The sequence below is a fragment of the Pantherophis guttatus genome, chromosome 3 (genome assembly GCF_059756535.1).
Source record: "Pantherophis guttatus breed Tessera chromosome 3, ASM5975653v1, whole genome shotgun sequence".
NCBI classification, from domain to species: Eukaryota; Metazoa; Chordata; class Lepidosauria; order Squamata; family Colubridae; genus Pantherophis; species Pantherophis guttatus.
This window is the reverse complement of record NC_142065.1, coordinates 180,444,810-180,466,376: the sequence shown is the minus strand read 5'-3', so window position 1 is coordinate 180,466,376 and position 21,567 is coordinate 180,444,810. Positions and strand designations below refer to the sequence as shown.

The following is a 21,567-nucleotide window of genomic DNA, read 5'->3' as shown; positions in this document are numbered from 1 at the left end:
ATCCAGTGTAGTAAATCATTATCTTGATCATCGTTCTTACGTTAGCTCTTGCTGTAATTGGTTCATGGTTCTGAATACCTCAAAGGTTAAAATGAGCAAACAAAAAATGAAATGGCATCCAAATATAACTAATTAAGGAGGTATGTGATGAAGGTATGTGACTAATTCTATCGCAGTCTCATTATTAAGCCATGATTATTGCACTCCAGGCAGCCAACGGTGAAAAAGCCCAATTTTTAAAATCAACATAAAAAAGGATATTATCTTACTTTAAATAAATTAGTTTCCAATTCTGTTATTTCTTTGTGATACATTGTGGAGTAGCTTGAACTGGTTTATTAAGGTAAACTAATACAGGTAGTTTGTGATATATAACTGGTCATTTTATGACTGGAGTTACAATGGCCTTAGAATGGGTGCTTTATGACTTGAACTTCCAGCTATGGCAAAATGTTGCTTCTTCCTCATGGTCACATGCTCATACTTTGGTTACTTGGCAACCGGCTCACACTTATGACTCGTCGCAGCATCCTACAGCCATATGACTGTTATTTGCAATGGAATGAATTCATTTGGAATATTGGGTTTAACTATACCATTCCTTTAACGACTATGATATGCTTAATAACTGCCATGAAAAATGTCAAAAAAATGAGTCCATTCACATGGATTCCATGATTTATGACTGCAACATCTGTATTTCCATCCCAATTGTGCTCATAAGTCAAGGACTGCCTGAAGCTTTAAAAACTATTTTAACTGTTTTCTTGTTTCATTTTATAATAGCAGGTTTGAGTGTTCTATGGGCAGAAAAGTAGGATATTTATTTATCTGGTTTATATGGTTGCTCATCTCACCTAAGTGGCTCTGGGTATCTTACAACAATTAAAAACAACAATCCAATTAAAAAGTTTAAAAAAACAGTATATGATATTAATCATACCAAACAACAACAGCAAAAAAAAAATGAACTTGAACACATACCAGTATGGCTATTGAAATGTAATTAAAGTACATCTTCTAGAATTTCTGATCATTGCAATGGGAATATACTTCTTCTATTTTCTTCCTACCAGCCCTTCAGATAAAGAAAGCACCCTTAATACTTTTTTCCAAAACTAAACTTGCACAGCTATTTCAACCATTCCTTATAGGACTTGATTTCCAATATACTGTTCATTCGGTTACTTTTGTTCTAGATATGTTCCAGTGCCCTTAAAATATAATGTATGGAAAATGATGGAAAAATAAATTGAGAAAATGAAACATCCAGAACATATTACAGGGCATTATATGAGGGAGAAATAAGAAGACTGCATCAGTCACTGCTGCTAGTTAGGTTGGCCCCTCTCTACTTTTGACAGGGTCTATGGCAACTTTTCCTGGTTATGCTGCAGCTGCATCCTTAGCAAATCTCTTTGGTTTAGCTCTCCATTGGCTCTCAAGATAGAATAGGGCTAGTTGGCATAAACTGAAGTCAAAGTGAGGAAACTCATTCGATAAAGAAGACAAAGAACACAAGCATTGCACAAAGTATATATTGCATATAATGTAATGCATAATCTATACATGTAATATATAAATGTAAGTGTAATGGACAGGTATAAATTTGGAAATAATTGTGGCAATTTAAATAGAAATCCAATCTTCTATCCATGAAAGGAAGATAATAATCCCTGTGCCTATTGTTGTCCAGCTGCCTGATAACTTGGATTAGCGAGCCCTTTAAATGGACAGCACATTTAAAGACTGCCAAATAGAACAGTATCCTATTTAGCAGTATATGTCGATCTCAGTAAGTTTAAGGTATCTGGGATTCAACTTCCAGGATTCCCTAATCCTGTAAGCACATCTTAAAGTTGCTGAAGTTGAGAAACACAGCTATAGACAGTAGGAAATATTGCTGAAGTTTTCAGGAATATTCTTAAACATGATCTGCAATAAAGATGGCAATCCGAATCTGAATAATTCCACTCATGCTCTGTTGGATAAGATTAAGTTGATCCTTAGTGAGGAAAATCTCTGCTCTGCAAAAATCACCATTCTCATCATCATTTTCTGTGTCACCTATCAGTTCTAGCCCAAAGTGTGCTGGTTGCCCCTATAACCTGAATGGTTTGTGTGGGGCAATCTCAATGGAATACTTTTGTTTATGCAAAGCAAAACGGAGAGCCAGATTTTCTTCATATGAATAAATGCTAAATGTCCTCTTATCTTCCTTGGGGAAAAGACAAGATAGATAAAAGCACAAGGATGACACTTGCAACTTTAGGTCATCTCATATTCTCCTTCCAACCTGGGAAAATAAGGGGTTGGAAAAGTGATAAATACTACTTGGCATTGCTGGAGCTTTTAGCATGATTCTCGGTTGAGGAGCCATTAGGAGGATGGCCAACCTTGATCACCAGACTAAGTCTGTGGTCGATGACAATTACTAATTTACAAGTTATCTTTTTTTTTTTTAAAAAAAAATCATGATAATAAAGCTACAGCTAGGATCAGGCCTTCCTAGTTCTCAGCATCAATAAAGTGCAGTGCCTTTCACACAATGTTGGCTCCTGGATATTGCAGAATGCTTTTAATAGTAAGCCAGAAATCAAATGGAGCATTTGAGAAAAGAGTAGGAAGAGTCAGCATCTAATAATGAAAGAATTTGGAGTAAAAGTAATGTGTATTTGAGAGAGATAAATCATTGGTAGGATAAATAGTATTGTGAGGGGGAAAGGATTGGGAAAGAAGTCAAGAGTTATTAATTTATCAAAAGACATTTGTGTATATATTTTGGTATCTCTTTTTTCAATTTGTTTTCTCTGTATTCCCTTATTTTTCTATTCCTTTCCAAAGAAAGACCTCATTCCACAGAGTGCTTTTACAGTAACTGCAATCTAATTATTTTAAATTATCATGTTTGTTTTTCTTATGGAGTTTCAGCGTCATGCTCTGTGGTCCAAGTTCCCATATTTCGGTCAATAAACAAATGACATCTGGCTTCCTTTTACTTGGAACGAGATACTTCCTGTTGTCTTCCTTCCTTCCTTCTAAATCTAAATTTCTGAAAATATTATATTTGAAAATGATTTTAACAACCTTTTATCACACACTCTTCCTTATAGTCAAAGAACGTCTTTTGTCATTTTAGGTTTTAGTAAAATATTCAGAGGAAATTGAGTGGAATTTGATCGTAGAGTTATAACTCTCAGTCATAAATATGGGAATTTAACAAACCACAATAGTTAGCCAAAGAGGTCAAACCTCTTTGAGAATTTTTTGCTCAAGAATACAAGTTAATTGCCTTACAGATAAATATTTTAGAAAGGAGAATATTTCATGAACCCTGGATTACTGACCTGCTTTTATAAAAAGAAATGCAAGCACGCAAGCATGCAGTCCAAGTGCTATTTTTTATTAATAAAATTAATGTTTTATTTTCACAGGCTCTAAAATTAAGGACACAAATTCCTTGGAGACTGCAGTTGCATTCTTGTTTTGTTCATATCCTTCCTGTAGACAACTAGCTGGCTACCAGTTTGAATGCCTTCGATAGCTACCAACCGAGATAAATTAATTGTAGTGGGGGGAGAGGACAATCTTTTAACAGCTACTGGTTATGATGGCTTCCAGTGTCAAAGGCAATTTGCCTCTGAAAGCCCTTATTGTGAAGAAGCACTTTGCCATCATGTTCTGTTTGTGGGCTTCCCATGAGTCACCATTAAGGGCCACTGTAAGAATAGAATCCTTGATTAGATTGCCCACTAATCCTTATATTCTTACATTAAGAAAATAAGGAACTAACATAATTACCGGAAATAGGAAAGAACAAAAAGAGCAAGGGTAACTAAATGGTTTTTTTTAATGAAATAATAAATGACACATCTAACAATCACTTCTAAAATATTCAATATTAAGCAATACTCAAGTCTGAATATTTAAGGTTCTGAGTGTGTGTCAATATACTGCATGTAGCTACAAATTAGTAGAATGGTGTGGATACTTAACATATGCCAATATAACACCATGCTGCTCAGTGGTGGGTTTCAAAATTTTTTACTACCGGTTCTGTGGGCGTGGCTTGGTGTGCGTGACATGGCTTGGTGAGCGTGGCTTGGTGGACATGGTTGGGGAAGGATACTGTAAAAATCTCAATTCCCACCCTACTCCAGGGGAAGGATACTGCAAAATCCCCATTTCCTCCCAATCAGCTGGGACTTGGGAGGCAGAGAATAGATGGGGGCAGGGCCAGTCAGAAATTTTACTACCTGTTCTCCAAACTACTCAAAATTTTCACTACCGGTTCTCCAGAACTGGTCAGAACTTGCTGAAACCCACCTCTGATGCTGCTTCATGAACTACACTGGCTTCTAGTAGGCTTCTTGATACAATTCAAGCTGCTGTTATCCGTTATATACCTCTTCACAGCACAGAACTAGGTTATTTGAGATCCTATCAATGATTTCTGTTCATCTTATAAGATCCAATAGAATAGAAGTTTCTTCTATTAAATTATGTCATCTGATGAAATTGAGATGTGTCTTTTCTGCTCTGTGCCTGCTCTGTAAAGCAGCATACTCTGTGAGATTAAAAGGGCCATGACTTTGTTGTCTTTTTGTACCCTGTTTCCCCAAAAATAAGACATCCCCCTAATAATAAACCCAATCGGGCTTTTGAGCGCATGTGCTAAAATAAGCCCCCCCCCGAAAATAAGCTGTTCTTGTAAATATTTAACCACATGTGCAGCCGGTCCCCGCCATTTCCTCTGGTTAGGGTTAGAGGGAGAGAACTAGAAATTGGGTAAGATGGCAAGAGGAGCCCTGTCTTGCTTCATGCACCCCAAAATAATAAGACCTCCCTGAAAAAAAGGCCAAGCACTTATTTTGGGGTTCCAAAAAATAAAAGACAGGGTCTTATTTTCAGGGAAACACAGTAAGACATCGAAAACTTGCTTTTTTCCTCAAGCATTAGGCCAGAATACTATATGCACCTATTTTTAGTGGTTACTGGTTTTGAATAAGTTGTCCTTGGATGAACTATTATTATATATATAATCATTTTAATACCAAGCTAACTGCTTATAAGCCCACCAAAAATAATCAATCAATAAGAAAACTGATTGTACAGAGAATAAAATTGGTCAGAGAATGTTGTCAAAGAGTGTGAAGAATGTTAAAATTAAAAGAGACAGAAAAAATGCACAGCATTTACAATGTTTTGTAAATGGATAGAGAAGCCCAAACATAGAGACTCCAATAGAGTATGGAATTAAGAATAAAATTAGGGGGGGAAAATTGATTTGTGATGAAACTAAAGTGACTGGAAGGATAATTTAGAGATTTCTGTGAGAATGATTTGATGTGACAAAATGTGGAATTTAAACAAATGCTATTAATGTTTGTATCTTCTTTCTTTAGCAGTTTCTATCCTTGAACGAGTAGCCGTTGCCCACTTGTTGTGATGGTGAGTTGAGGCCAACCTGGACTGTCCCAGGGGACACCCTAGCATTGTTCAGCATTCTTTATGGCTGTTAATCCATTGGTTATGTCATTGTCAGATGTGAAAGACCAGGTCCATTTGTGAAAGTTCAAATAAGATGATTTATTGCTAAAAGCCTATGCACAGGAATCTTCTCAACTGACAGTCAGCACCTGATTAGAGTTAGATAAGGGTCAACAGCACTCAAGGGAGGGTTTGATTTTGATCACATGTGGTTATGTAGGGATTCTAGGCTGATCCCTCTTTTCACTTTGCCCCAGATTCTGCCATTCCTTCTCCTACAGATAAAAATTGACAGACCAGTTTTTTGACCAAGGCTCATGGCTAGCCTCAGTGCCATCTTTGCAAGGCTGCAGTTTACAGTCAACCAACAAGGAGAAATAGCATTTACAATTATATACTGCTTCACAGTGCTCTACAGCCCTCTCTAAGCGATTTACAGAGTCAGCATATTGCCCCCAACAATCGGGGTCCTCATTTTACCGACCTCAGAAGGATGGAAGGCTGAGTCAACCTTGAGCCGATGAGAATTAAACTGCCGAACTGCTGGTAGCCGACAGTCAGCAGAATTAGTCTGCAGTACTGCATTCTAACCACTGTGCCACTACGGCACAGTATACCTTGATACTATTAGTATCTAAGAAGAAGGTGGTAAAACAGAAATTGAAAACACTGTAGAAAAGTGGAAAAATGATTCAGGTGTGGCTGGTGTAGCTGAACAAATCTTAGATTTTAAAGAATCTTGAAATATGGAATGTGATTTGCTTACAAAGCCAATGGCATCTATAGCAAACCACAATTATGCAAAATGACAACATGGATGATTGCTTCATCATTCAAATACTGCCAATATGTACTTCATCCTGACATCTGACAAAAGTATTTTAACTCAGAGCATTTGAGTGATTTCACCACTTGCCTCCTTTCCCAGATATGTATGTAGTGAAGGCTGAATCTTATAATTAAAACACTAGTGTTACTCTTCTCCTATATAAAGTGAAAGTGGGAGTGGAGGTTCTAGCATTTTTCTAGAGATAACAATCTTCATTACAGCTGGAAACCTTCAATGAAATATGACTGAATTAACTAGCGCAGTTACAAATAACAGTGAAATAAACCTGGCAGGCAGCATTTTGGATGGTTATCTAGATTGAAAAAATTGTGGAAAGGCATATGTGATCTCCAATAGCAATGTAGGTGGCCTTTGTGGTGATGTCAGTCAGCATTTTATTTGTAGGAAGATTGTTAAGATCTTATTGCTCCTTCAGGAGTTTCTGTGTTGTTAAAGTTACTAGAGAGAGTGGAAGGATAGATGGTAGTCATCTGAGGCCTGAAATGTGACATGGAAGTGGAAAAATAAATTCAGTTACTATAAGTGAATTCAATCATAGGCAAAAGGCCAGTTTTCTTCCTAATAGTTTATATAGCAATTAAAGTCTTGCTCAAAGGTAGCTGTTGAGCTTTCTCAGAAGCAGCGGTGAAATGCTCCCGATTCAGACCGGATTGCCTGATCCAGTAGCAATGGAGGTGGGTGGTTCGGAGAACCGGTAGCAAAAATCCCTCCCCCCCGCCCCGCTGAGCTGCACAATCATCAGAGGCTTTTTTTTTTAATTTTTAAAAACATTTTTTCTACAAACTCTTCAGGGGAAAAAATGCTTTTAAAGGTTAAAAAAAAAAGCCTCTGATGAGCGCATGGCTCAGCTGGGATCGTCAAATGCTTTTAAAAGCCTCTGATGATCCCAGCTGAGTTGCCTGATCGGCAGAGGCTTTTTTCTTTTAAATGCCTCTGACGATCCAAGCTGAGTTGCCTGATCCGCAGAGGCTTTCTTTCTTTTAAAAGCCTCTGACAATCCAAGCTGAGTTGCCTAATCAGCAGAGGCTTTTTTTCTTTTAAATGCCTCTGACGATCCAAGCTGAGTTGCCTGATCGGCAGAGGCTTTTAAAAGAAAAAAAGCCTCTGCTGATCAGGCAACTCAGCTGGGATCGTCAGAGCCTTTTGAAAGCATTTTTTACAACCTCTTCGCCGAAGAGGTTGTAGAAAAAATGGTTTTAAAAGTAAAAAAAAAAAAATTGCCACGCCCACCCAGTCACATTACCCCACCCTACCAAGCCACGCCCACAGAACCGGTAGTAACAAATTTTAGATTTCACCACAGCTCAGAAGTTCAAAGGAAACCATGACAGAAATAAACTGAATCAATTTAGTGGGGGGACGGAATTACCATTTAGGCCGTGCTACAAAATAAAACCCAAGAAAAGTGTGTCCCATGGTTCATTCAGAAAGGGAAGGGAATGCTTGGTACAATAGGTGTGGCAAGGAGAAAATTAGGTCTTAATATCCACTCAAATATGGAGAAATTATGGACCAGGAAGTGAATAATTTTAAATAATTAAAATATTCAGCTGACCAGCTATCATGGCAGAACTATGAGACATCCTCCTTTAGGGAATAAGAAATATAAAAATAATTATTTTGGGCAGTTCCCCTCACAAGGTTGAATTGTGGAGGTTGCTTGAAAGCCATATGTAGAACTTTGCCTTATGCATCCTGTTCCTATAGATATGAAATTGCTTCACCTGCTAAAGAATAATTCTGCCTTCTGAGTTTCAGAAATTAAAGCCAATGTTAGAGGTATGACATATAGAATGAAGTCAAATCAACGTGTAGGATCAAGAAGGTTGAGAGCGGATTGGGAAATAAAAGTCTGAGTAAGAGAAAGGTCTTTGGGCATTGCAATCCCTTTTAAAGAAGGCTACTTTCTTTGATTTGTAAGAATCTTGCGTCACAATGAACAAAATCAGGAGTAAAATAATAGAAGTGGCCAATATCCCTGAAAATCTAAGGGACCAGGGACCAAGATAAAATAGTCCTGTCTGCTTTGACAGGACCATCTGAATACCTTCTAATGAAATATGGTAGCCCATATAATCCAAGCAGGCAGATCAAAGGCACATTCCTCAAGCTTTAAATACAAGTACAAAAATGCAAACCCCCAAATGCAATGTGTGTAGACCCCGTGCATGTATCTCACCCCCCTGCGCATGCGAGGGCCCCCCGCACACATCCCCTGCATGCACATGCCCCACGCATGCACCACATACCCCCCCCCCCCACATCCTGCGTGCATGCTCTGCAGAGACCCAAAGACCATCTGGTTGGCGGGAGGCGCGCACAGATGCGCGACAGAATTGAACTGGGGCGATAGCTTGTATGCCCACAGAGAGGGCGCTGCATGCCATCTCTGGCACGCGTGCCATAGATTCACTATCACAGTGCTAGGTAATATGTATCTTGGTAAACTCTAGTATTTTTCATTCATGTTTTCTGGATTTATGCCTATATATGGCTTCAGTTTTTTTAATTAATTGTTGGATTTTTAAAATGTATTTCTTTCCAATACTTTTGAGTTTTTTTGCATGACTGTGGATATCCAGTAAAATGTTCCTTCTTTATTTTGGCATTTGTTGTTATATGCTTTATCTATCTAGGTGATTGTAGATCGAATAATATGTACAGTACCATCCACTGTGTATTTATTTAATTTAGAGATTTTTTTTACCCACCTTTATTACTGTACTAAACTCTTAATTCCTTGGGCTTAAGAAATCTTGTCAGATTTCTTAGTGCCTTCAACAATGGCAAGAGCTTCTAATGTTTTTGAACAAAGTTCTTAAAAATTCAGTGAGATATTCAGTGATGTATCTGCCTTGAAAGTAGTCCATGTTGAACTGTACAGCATAGTCAACCAGAGCTGGCCACAGGAAATGTTCTATGATATTTGCTTTATGATAATTGTACATCATAAAGTGCTTTATAACATTTGCCAAATTTTAATTCCACTGGAGTTATGCAACTTAGATTTTGGACATATTCTGTAAATTACACCATTTGAAGTACCTTGGTTGAAAATGTTTTGCCTTATAGTACACTATTTCACTTAGTTAAGGGTTACAAACACAAGAGTTTTATTAGTATATAAATAAGTACCTCAAGGTGGCAAACCTATATAATACTCCTTCATTCTCCTGTTTTCCCTGCAACAACAACCATGTGAGGTGGATTGGAGAGAGAGAGAGTGGCTGGCTCAAAGTCACCCAGTCAGCTTTCGTGTTTAAGATGCAACTAGAATTTACTTTCTTTTGATTTCTAGGCCAGCATCTTAAGCACTTAACCACAAATTGGTTCTCAACATATAGAACATTTTGTACCAGTTTTCTTTTAAATATAGCTTGGATTAAATATAGCAATGTAGTTTGGGTTAAATTTTATTGTTTTTTTTCCTCATAGCTCTCCACATTGGTCCACCGATTGCCACAGATGGATTCTATGTGCAATTTGGGAGTCCTCCTATTGCCTTTCTAGTTCACACACACACAAAAAAAAAAGTGAGGAAAGGGAAAGAACATTCAGATTTCCAAGATTCTGTAACAGTTCCTGGTGCAATAAACTTGACCTATATGACATTGGTTTCTTAGTCTAGTTTACCTTATTGGACCATCACTGATCCTGGGAACCTGGGTCTATGGTTGAGCCGATATCAAGCTGTTTGCCCATATGTTGGTTGGTTTTCACTTCTGCTGTTGTATATATTTTTTTATGAATAAACATATCAATTGATTAAAGTTGATTAGACCTGCTTCTATCATTGATATTCTACTATTCAGAAATCTTATCCATTCATATCCAGCTATGCATACTGGGGAAACATAATGAATGCATTGGGAGTGGAAGTTGTAATTAAGTGTGCACTGAAGGGGAAAGTGAATGATTGGTACAAAAGAAGTACTTTGAGAATCACGTGATAAACATATGAAAGAAATGTGAATAGGTTGAAAGGAAAAGGATGCCTGAAAAAGTTGTAGTTTTGGATGAAGCTCATAAGAGTCGCAAAAAAGAGAAAAATGAAGTTTATAAGACAAATGGTAACAGCAAATAAAAATTAAGAAGTTTATGAACGGATGGTTCATAATATAGAAAAGGACAGAAAAGGATAGTAAATGTGTTAGTGTAAATTATACTTAGCTATATTTCCTTTTCTCGAATGTAAGCATAAATTATGTGTTCCTGTTTATATAATGAGCTGAAATTTTGACAACATTATCATTTTATGGTTTTAGTATATAGATATTAATATACATATAAGAAAAAGTAGTACATTAAGTAAACCTCAGATTTAATACCCCTATTTGTAAGGGTTGAAGCTAGAAATTTGGGGATGCAGATTTGTGGGCCTGAAAGAATTGCTGTGTAAGCAATGAGCAGATGAGCTGGTTTACCACGTTCTCCGGTAGGCAGATCTTCTATGTACATAAGTCATCTTTCTTGGCAAAATACGTCAATTCAGCTAGTTGTGTTTGTGAAGCTTCTGCAGTCAGCAAGTTCCTAAATAAAGGACTGGGTATTTGTAGTATTAAGATTTAATGCCATGCCTAACATGAAGACTAACATTCTAGACAAATCTCATAACTACACATGAGAACACCTTTATGCTGAGTTGTTTTTGTTTTTTGCAATTGAAAGTTAATACTGGTATCATGTTAGGGGGAAATGATATCATGACAATATATTTCTACAGGCATATTTTCTCCACAGTTACATATATCCCCATATCAGATGAAGTAATAATTGCAAAACAATCATAAAATGTGGAAAACCGCCTTTGGAAGTCTCCAATTATTACAACCATAAACACTTCTTCAACTCATCCTCCTTTTACCATCCTTAAATAATTCCCTTACCCAGATTCCTTGACACATTTCCTCTCAGGAATATCTGGGGAAGTTCCCTGAGCAATTCGCTGGAAGTGAAATGTGTTACTGAGTTCTATAAATGTTTTTTTCCCCCATTTCGCATTCCAGCTTGGAGTGTTCATTGAAGATAAATCTCTTTCTATGGAGCTTATCTTAAATTTGGCATCCTGTCATAATGCTAAGCACCACATGGGAACAAACTCCACTAGCGAGACTTTGCTAAGAATTTTTTTTTTAGATACTGAGGAATTTTTGTCACTGTACGCAGTGATAAAGAAACTGATATATTACTTCACAAAATACCAGACTGTCTAGTAGGTGGGAAAAATTCCAGTATTTCTATTATCACTTTGCTGCTCATTCATAGTTTTGCATCATTTTCTGTAATGTGAAAGAAAAACCCAGCTGAAGCGTTTTTCTCCCTCCTTAACTGCACACAAACACCCACACACATTGTAGTTGGAAGATACAGTCATTGCTTATTCAGAATAGAGGCCAAGGTCCATTCTAACTATCCTGCCAAAAGACAATATGCTGGCTTTTCTTTTCTGAATCATCAGCAACCAATCAAAGAGCATTGCTTTTACTATAATCCTGTCAAGTGGAGGGAAATTCTCCATCTTCTTGTAAATTTGTAGTTGCATAGTTACTTTGTTAAATATTCTTCAGTGGAAGTACTTTGATAAATTAACAGAGTCTGCTTATTGACGTATAAATTAAAATCTAAACTCTAAAATCTAAACAGTGAGAACTCAGCTCTGTGTCCCTCTATTTCCTTCTTCTTCATTAGAAAAGCTTGTTCAATGCCATTTCAATTCCTGCTCAAGAATATAAATAGCCTTTAGCTTTATGTAAATTTAAATATGACTCCAGGGTTGAATAAAAATCATCTGTAACTATCAGAGCTACAATTACTCTGACAGAAACACAAAGTGTTCTGCTATACACTCACAGAATTATAAAATGATTGCTAGGAATTCATTCCTACCAACAAATTCACATAGGAAAAAAAGGGTTTGGCTCTCTATGCACAACAGTGACATCACAGTCCTTATAGAAGTAATACTTTTTCTCTCTCATTTATTGCACTACCTTTACATGTAGATTGTATAACACAGGATGTTACAAAATCTCCAGCTCACCTCCATATTTCTTATTTTAGGTTGGACAGTCATATCTGTAGAAGGATAATTTGTGTTAGGTATGGATTTCATGCCCTTCTGTGATAAATGGCATATAACTTTGGAAAGAAGGAATGTTGAATAAGAGGAGGCAAGGAGGTTTAATTTGTGATAGATTGCCTTTTTTTTTTTCAAAACAATATTTTGCTCTTAAATCTTAAAAGGGAGCTGTTCTGGGGGGAAATTAATGTATTTGGAAATAATGTACTGTACTGGTTGGGTAATATTGTGCCCATGAAAAATGGATAGCATAATTCTCACTGATCACAGACTCACAGAGATTAACACATGGCTTTTCTCTATAAGGCGGAGATGATGACCAATAGTCCTAAATCCATAAATCAAAGAATCTGAACTGGAATGGGTTATTTAAGTCATCAAAACCCACCTCCTACTCCTATTCAGTGCAGAAATCTAAATTAAAGCTGGTGTGAGAGATGGCAATATACACACAGCCTGAACATATCTCCACTATTTCCTTTGGCAATTGAGTCCATTGTTAAATACTAGACATGGAATCCAGAATGAAGACGAAGTATTATTTCCCACATTGCCAACTATGCTAATGCAACTCATAGCTTTACAAGTTACAAGTGCCCTTCAGCCCACTTTCACAATCACTGTGATTTGCCTCTTCCACATAATATTGTCCACGGGAAAAAAAAGATAGATATTACCAATGTGCATATTTCCACCCACTTTTTGATGTTACTTTATTTATTTCAGCCCTGCCCACTACTGACATTCTCTTGCAACAGCAGACTACCCATAAAGGGAAAGGACTGCTTGTCCTTGCTTTAGAACTTTTCTATATGTAACTCCAGGACCTTTCATTGTGATGAATGCTCTGCTAGAAAATTCAAAGAAACTGCCAACACAAATGTGTCACTTTGTATAAACTGAACTAATAAAAAGTTGGACACATTTAAAAGGTGGAAAAACTGTTTAGATTTTTTCTTATTAATTACATCTATTTGTTTAAATTTGATCCCAGTCAGGATTAATAATAAGATTTTGGACAAAAAATGGGTAGGCCAATGCAGAATGTAACTACTGCCTGAAAGAGCCCCTTAACTATGCTAACAGTTTCCTTTGCCTATCTTTAAAAGTAATTTTCATTTAAACAGGATGTCTTTTTTATTTTTATTTATTTGTATTCTACCTTTATTATTTTTACAAACAACTCATGGCAGCAAACATATCCAACAGGCCTTCCTCCTCCTATTTTCTCTACAACAGGGACCCTGTGGGCTGAGAGGGAATGATTGGCCCAAAGCCACCCAGATGTTTTCATGACTAAGGCAGGACTTGAACTCACTATCTCCTGCTTTCTAGCCAGATGCTTTATGCAGTTTTTTCTTTTTCCTGAACCTACGGTAGAAAAGAACTCAGAGATGTCTCGACTGCTGGAAGCACTTTAAAAATGTTCATAGAACATGCATGACTTATGTTCTATGGAGATATAGATTGGACTATGGCTGTGATAGCCTAAATACAGTATATGTTCCCTCCCATTCTAGTTATTCTAATTTAATTTAGAATTTAAGATCCTGCATTGAAACTAAGCCTGCGGGAATTCAATTAAACTATGGAATTTATTGTTATCAAGTATGACAATAGTCACCAAATATAGCCAGTCTTAAAAGGGAAGTGGACAATTCACTTAGGATGGTACTATTAATTACTAACTATTATCTTCTGAATTACAGGCAAGTAAAGCAGCATATTTTAAAAATCAACTTTGGTGAGCAAAACCTGGATTAAATAGATCCTAAATAGGATTATATTCCTATGCAAGGGAGGCATAGGCGTTTCATGTGGAAAGAAGCCATATGAACATTTGTATTTTGTGTTAGCCTGATGGAATTACTCCTCTTGGACAGTAAACCAGGAAAGAAACACACACCCGCACACACACACATACATGCAGGAACAGGAAGCACCAGCTGCTATCAAAATTTCCCAAAGGGTTTTTAGCATTTGCTCATTTTCTCAGGCCTGGTGCAGATTTAATTTGTGTTATTCCAATATATCTCTGTCCTTCAACTTGTTTAGTTCAAGAATGTTCAGCATATTAGACTGTCTTCAGGATTTTATGTGAAAGGGCAAATTTAGTAATATGACTAACTGTATTCAATTTATTTGTATACCATTCCTCCACCCAAAAAGGTCCTCCTAAATCATCTTCAGGCGAAGAGCTTAGACTCCCTAAGTGTATCCTAAAACTTTTAACAATACTGTGCTATTTAACTGGTCAGATTAGGATTCAGAAGTAAAATAGGAAACCACCAATCCCAGTTTTCAGGGAATGTAACTATGTGTGAATTGTGGGAGAACTGCTGATTCACACAAAGTTTGGCTGTTTTAATAAAATACAAGGCATGGAAGCAATCACCAAATAAAACTGGGCTTTAGAAAGTTAAATAGTAACAGAAGAAAAAAGATTTTTATTAATTTTTTAATTGTTAATAATGAGATCTGAAGACATCCAACCAAGAATTCTCAAAGAATTCAGTTTGGAAATTGCTAATCTTCCAACCTATGGGGAGGTGGTAGTATCAAAAAGCCAAGATGACAATCATGGAAGCGTGATAAAAGCTCTCTCTGCTTTTGACAATTCTTGCAGACGTTGATACCACTGCCTGAAAGCAAAAAAAAAAAAAGCATCTAAAATTGAGTTAGACAATAGGTATTGTTATATCAGTTTCTAAAAGAGATCTAGAATTGATTCAGAAATTTGTAGATTGGAAAATTGTTTCTAGAAAATTGGTGGAAATTGTACAAAAGAAAAGCTAGGCATTAAGAAGAAAAAACAACATTGAGAGAAAATCAACATGGTTTCTGCAAAAATAAATTCTGCCTTACCAACTTTTTTGAACTTCATTAGGCATAGAGGAGCGCTTGCAGTTACTGTAGTCTTGTATTTTCAAAAAGCCCTAGATAAAGTTCCTAAGAAAAGGCTCTTGCATAAATTTAAGGATTATGGATTAGAGGATTTGTCCTTTTAAAGATTGTTACCTGATTAAAAACAGAAAGCATAGAATATTAAAAATAACAGAGGGATTTTTTTTTCTCAGTGAAGGAAATGATACAGGAACCTTCCTAAATTGCCTTAATTTTGAAATAAGCAGTGAGCTGGAAATTTGTTGGATGTAATCAAACGATTCAGGATTGTAAAGTCAAAATTGACTGAAATTATCCAGAAGGATCTTATTCCAGAATGCTTTCCAACAGCCAACAGATCCAATTTAGTGTAGTTAAAGGCACCGGGCTAGAAACCAGGCTATAATGATTCTCACCTTGGACATGAATCCAGTTGGGTGTCTTTGGTCCTGTTAATTTCTCTCAGCCCCAGGAAGGAGGCACTGACAAACCACTACCAAGATATTGCAATCAAAAGTGCACACTTACCCAGGAAGATACAAGATGTCAGGACTAATTTGAAAGTGGCATACGCACACAAATACAAGCAAAGGGCAAATACAATTGAGTTTAGGTAAGTATAAGTTATACACATTGGAGAAAACTGCCTAACTTTATATATACAGGTAGAGCCTGGGTTAACTAACTAACGAGAAAAAAAGTTCATGGGGACTATAATGGATCGCTCAGAGAAGGTGTCAGAAAGCAATTTTTATTTTAGGCATCTTTATTAAAGGGAAATGAGGCTGTCAACATTGTAATGCCTTTTACAAATCTATGGTGCACCCATATTGTGGTTACATTTGTAAGAGAATGCAACATGATAGATTTTGAAAAGTTATATCAAATATTTATAACCTGCTTTTCAGTTTGACTGTTTTATTGTATATGCTTTAAATCTATTTTTAATATATTTTAAAGTATATTTATATACTTTATACATCTACTTTAAGTTTGTCTGATCTTCTTTCCTAACTTTTTTTAATGAGACATTTTTCATTCAATAAGTGGCTGCTAAAAAGTACATAGTTTTAAAAGATTAGCAAGGGCTTTAACTGAATTTGAACACTGTACTCTTCTGAAATATTTCACCAGCTTTAACTGTACTTCTGGCCCAATTTGTAGTGCTCAACTTGCATTATAAAGCCCTATATTGTATGGATATAGTATCTGAAGCCATGCTTACTTCCATTCTTCCTTTTTACTTCTATCTTATGGTGAGACCTTTCTCAAATACCCATGATTTAACAATATGGTGCATGGCAACCAAAACAGTTAGGGCATCCTGGTTTTCGAATTCATTTAGGTCTATAAATGAATTTAGGTCCATACTTTATTATTATTATTATTTTATTATTTATTGAATTTGTATACCGCCCTACTCCCGAAGGACTCAGGGCGGTGAACAGCCAGATAAAATACATATAATACAAATGTTAAAAAAGCATTAAAATACAATTAAATAATTGGCCCGGAAAACAAAATTTAAAACACCGCAAATTCATAAGACAAATTTAAAATTGAAGAATTTTAAAATGTTAAAAAGTTTAAAAGAGAGGTTAGGCCAGGCTGGCCTGCTGGAAAAGAAATGTTTTGATGGCACGGCGAAAAGCGTGCAGGTCCGGGATCCTCCGTATCTCCGGGGGGAGCTCATTCCAGATGGCGGGTGCCCCCACAGAGAAGGCTCTCCCCCTGGGGGCCACCAGTCGACATTGTTTGGCCAACGGCACCCTGAGGAGCCCCTCTCTATGGGAGCGTATTGGTCGGTGAGAGGCTACTGGTGGCAGAAGGTGGTCTCGTAAATACCCCGGTCCTAAGCCATGGAGCACTCTAAAGGTGGTAAACAAATCCTTGAAGCGCACCCGGAAGACCACCGGGAGCCAGTGCAGCTCGCGCAGGAGGGGGGTCACATGGGAGCACCGTCGCTCCCATAACCACCTGCGTGGCCGCATTCTGGACCAGCTGGAGCCTCCGGGTGCTCCTCAAGGGGAGCCCCATGTAGAGAGCATTGCAGTAGTCTAGGCGGGAAGTGACGAAGGCATGAGTGACCGTATTTAACGAGTCCCGATCCAGAAAGGGACGCAACTGGCGAATCAGGTGAACCTGATAAAATGCCCTCCCGGCCACAGCCATCAAGTGCTCTTCTAAAGACAGCTGTGTGTCCAGGAGGACTCCCAAGTTGCGAGCCCTCTCCGTGGGGGCCAATGACTCGCCCCCAATAGTCAGTGATGGCACCAACTGACTATATCGGGATGTCGGAAACCACAGCCACTCGGTCTTGGATGGATTGAGTCTGAGTACTTGTCCATTTGAATGTCTTATGCTTGGAGGGATGTATTATTAATTACTTGTTTCAATCATTTTGCATGGTGCTTACCTCTACTGCATTTAGTAGCGCATTTAGTAAGAAATATATAAAAAAAGACCAGTTTGAATATATCACTTAGCATGATCACTATAGCATGATCACTTTTCATATTCTTTATAAGTATTCAGTTTAAAGATAATTTTAGAAAGATCTGCCAATCGTGAGTACTCAGCAGTGTCACTGATGTCTTAAAGATCAGTTAAATTTTTTATTATTGTACATGAAAATAGACACAAGAAGTGGAGAGAAGTAGGAAAAAATGCAAAAGTGTGAATCTCTCATGACTCATAAAAAGGAAGCTTATAATCATAGAAAGTATGCAATGCTATTTCCATGTTTCTTTTTACAAGCCTCCAGACTGAAACAATGGTTTTATTTAATTAATTGTAAATTTGCTACAGGTTCTTCTTGTGATAAAGAAACTGAATATATAATCTGTTGATTTAAGGTTCTATCATTTAAAAAGACACAGCTGAAGTTTATAGATTTCACCTGATTTAACAATCATTGCTCCTTTTTAGAGCTTTGGCATCTCACTGGAATTGTGCATCTATGTATGCCAGGTGTGTGTAAAAGAGAGACAGAGTAACTAGCAAACTATAATTACCGAGGTTTGATGTACTGCAATTAAACTAGTATAATATCTATACAAGTGTATAGTATTGTAAGTTCTTTCTATCCTGAAACTGCCACTAAACTTTGATTCAAATGTTATTAAAGGAAGCTGAAGTTGGAGAATTACTACCTCTGTTACACCCATGTCTCCCTTATTCTTTTAAAGTAAAATTTTGGAATGGAATATAGAATATGGCAACAGAACTATAGGATTTCCAGAAGAGTTTAACTGAAGAGTAACCAGGAAGTATGATTATAGCTGTCATAGCATTTCAGTGATCTTTAATATTAAATATTAAATATAAATATAAAGGCCATATTTATGGCCTTTAAAATATTTTGTTAATTTTTTAGACTCAAGATTGACCCTCAACCCATGTATAGGTCTACTATCTATAGAAAATAAAAATTATCAGGCCAGAATAGGAAGGCCCAAAGGTTTACAGCACAATCCTCCAGATCTCCTCAAAATAAGGTATACTCAGTGTAGTTGGCATAAATAAATATCCAGTCTCAGTCATTTAAATCTTAATTTACAGTTAAGTATTTACACAATCACATTTAGAAATTCTTCTCTCTGTTAGCCTTTTGGGGGGTAAATGATTCTTCTCAAACTTTAGTTATAATGGTTCTTGACCAATGTAAAAAAATTCTACAAACACACATTATGATTCATCAGGAGGAGATGAGGGAATATCAAATAGTTTCATTGTTAACTAGGCACCAAGAGTAGAATTATATCAATTTGTGGTAATGTTACAGTGTTTAGACACCATTTTAGTCTGGGCAGCCACATACCTTGACTTTCGTTCTGAATCATAGTGGTCTACAGTTTGAATAAAATGCTCCAAAGATTTAGCATAAAATTCCCCATCTTAAACTACATGTCAAATTAAAATCTAGGAAGGAGTTATTAATTCAATCATCTAGCAGATTCAGTGCATGAAGTAAACAGTAAATATAAATATGAAAAATTATAGTGTGGTCACTGTCTTATGTAATGGTATGTATGCATCCCTGAAAAGTGTTAAATCAGTTTGAAGTAATCAGTTTGAAGTAACGGGGTGAGCACCCTTTACTTGTCCCAGCTTCTGCCAACCTAGTAGTTCGAAAGCACGTAAAAAATGCAATTAGAAAAATAGGGACCCCTTTTGGTGGGAAGGTAACAGCATTTCGTGTGCCTTTGCCGTTTAGTCATGCTGGCCACATGACCATTGAGACGTCTTTGGACAGCGCTGGCTCTTTAGCTTTGAAACAGAGATGAGCACTGCCCCCTAGAGTCAGGAACAACTAGCACATATGTGCGAGGGGAACCTTTACCTTTATCTTATTTCCTTTTATCTATTTTATAATGATTTATCTATTTATAATGATTTTATAATGATTTTAGAAGAGCATATGATGGCCTTAGCCAGGGGGGCTTTCTATCAGGTTCGCCTGATACACCAGTTGTGCCCCTTTCTGGATCAGGACTCCTTATGCACGGTCACTCATGCCCTCGTCACTTCCCGCCTGGACTACTGCAATGCTCTCTACATGGGGCTTCCCTTGAGGAGCACCCAGAGGCTCCAGCTGGTGCAGAATGTAGCCGCGCGGGTACTTTTGGGGGCGACATGGCACTCCCACATAACACCTCTCCTGCGCGAGCTGCATTGGCTTCCGGTGCTCTTCTGGGTGCACTTCAAGGTATTGGTTCTCATCTTCAAAGCGCTCCATGGCTTAGGGCCCGGTTATTTACAAGACCACCTTCTTCCACCGATAACCTCCCACCGGCCAATATGCTCTCACAGAGGGGGTCTCCTCAGGGTGCCGTTGGTCAATGTCGGCTGGCGACTCCCAGGGGAAGAGCCTTCTCTGTGGGGACACCCGCCCTCTGGAATGAGCTACCCCCAGGGATACGACTGATCCCGGACTGCCGGACCTTTCGCCGGGCTCTGAAGACTTTTTTATTTCAGCAAGCCGGGCTGGCTTAAAATTTTTTAATTGATTAATTTTATGGGTAAGGGGTTTTAAATTGGGGGAAGCCAATATAGATTTAATTATGTTTTAAAGTATTTTAATGTTTATATTGTATGTTTTTTAATCCTGGTTGTTCACCGCCCCGAGTCCTTCGGGAGAGGGGTGGTATAAAAATTTAATAAATGAAATGAAATGAAATGAATGATATAGTAACCATAATAGAATATAGTACCCATTAATCTTTTTTCAGGTACATTTCTCATTTATAATTTTTCTGTGCATGGCAGAGAAATAGACCTGCTTTTCAATGCAGCTGCAGGTCTGTCTTTTGTGATTTGCCTAACTTCAAGGAATTGCCTAATTCTTTTGATTAAGCTTTGGTCACCAATCAATGAAACAATCACAGATGGAGAGGATAACCAGTTATCATGAACAGATATCTACACATTTCAATTGGAAGCTGTGTTAAATACGTATTTCAGGGTTTCTGAAATGCTGCATAGTCTATTTGGATGATATTTCATTACATGCACTCATTCCTTCTGCAAAGAAAAGAACGTACTGATACTTTTCAGGAACTGGGCATACTTTTCAGGAACTTTCTTCAAGTCAATTGATTATAAAGGCACATCAATAAGGGAGGCTTAAGGGTGGTTCTGGGAGATCACCAAATGTGGAAAATAATTTATGGTGTGAGAATTAAGATACGAGATCAGATATGAGATCAGATCAGTTGGGGAGATCGTGTGCTTTTGAGTTTATTATTTAATTCAATATTGTAGTAACAATTAAAAAAAACTCATCTGAGTGGACTTTGTTTAATAGGTGTGTTTGGGATGAAGATTATATAACAGTCAAAGAATAAGTAAATTTTCTGTGCTAGGGTTGAGAGGAAGTGGAGGCCCTGTTGCAAAGATAGTCCAAACACTGATACTGTGCTTCCTTGTTACAGTACATGCTATCCGGTTACTGGCCAAACATCATCTTTTTTAGACTCACCATTTGATATGAATTCTGTAAAATGGGCTGTGACTGTTTTCATTCACTGACAGATATGTGCTGTATTTTGTGTGTATATAGCCAGCTGATTCAGACTTGCAGGATTGGCAAATTCCAGGGTCCTTCAGTTAAATAATGCAATCTATCAGGATCCCCAAAGTGGCACCCTCTGTAACAGTAACTATCCCTTGGAATGAGGTTCCTCAAGATCCAAAGGGCCCCAACTCTGTTGTTATTTAGAAAGGCCATGAAAACCTGGCTCTTCATCCAGGCCTTTGGTAAGTG

At 37.3% G+C, this 21,567-nt stretch overlaps 1 long non-coding RNA gene across 1 annotated transcript in view; it reads left to right on the top strand.

Annotated features, from left to right (window-relative positions):
- The window catches only part of LOC117672892 (uncharacterized), a 32,675-nt gene that overhangs the window by 7,217 nt on the left and 3,891 nt on the right, over nucleotides 1-21,567 (top strand). Inside the window, exon 3 of the long non-coding RNA XR_015733398.1 lies at nucleotides 21,364-21,560. This is a non-coding gene — a long non-coding RNA (uncharacterized LOC117672892). The remainder of the gene's footprint in view (nucleotides 1-21,363; nucleotides 21,561-21,567) is intronic.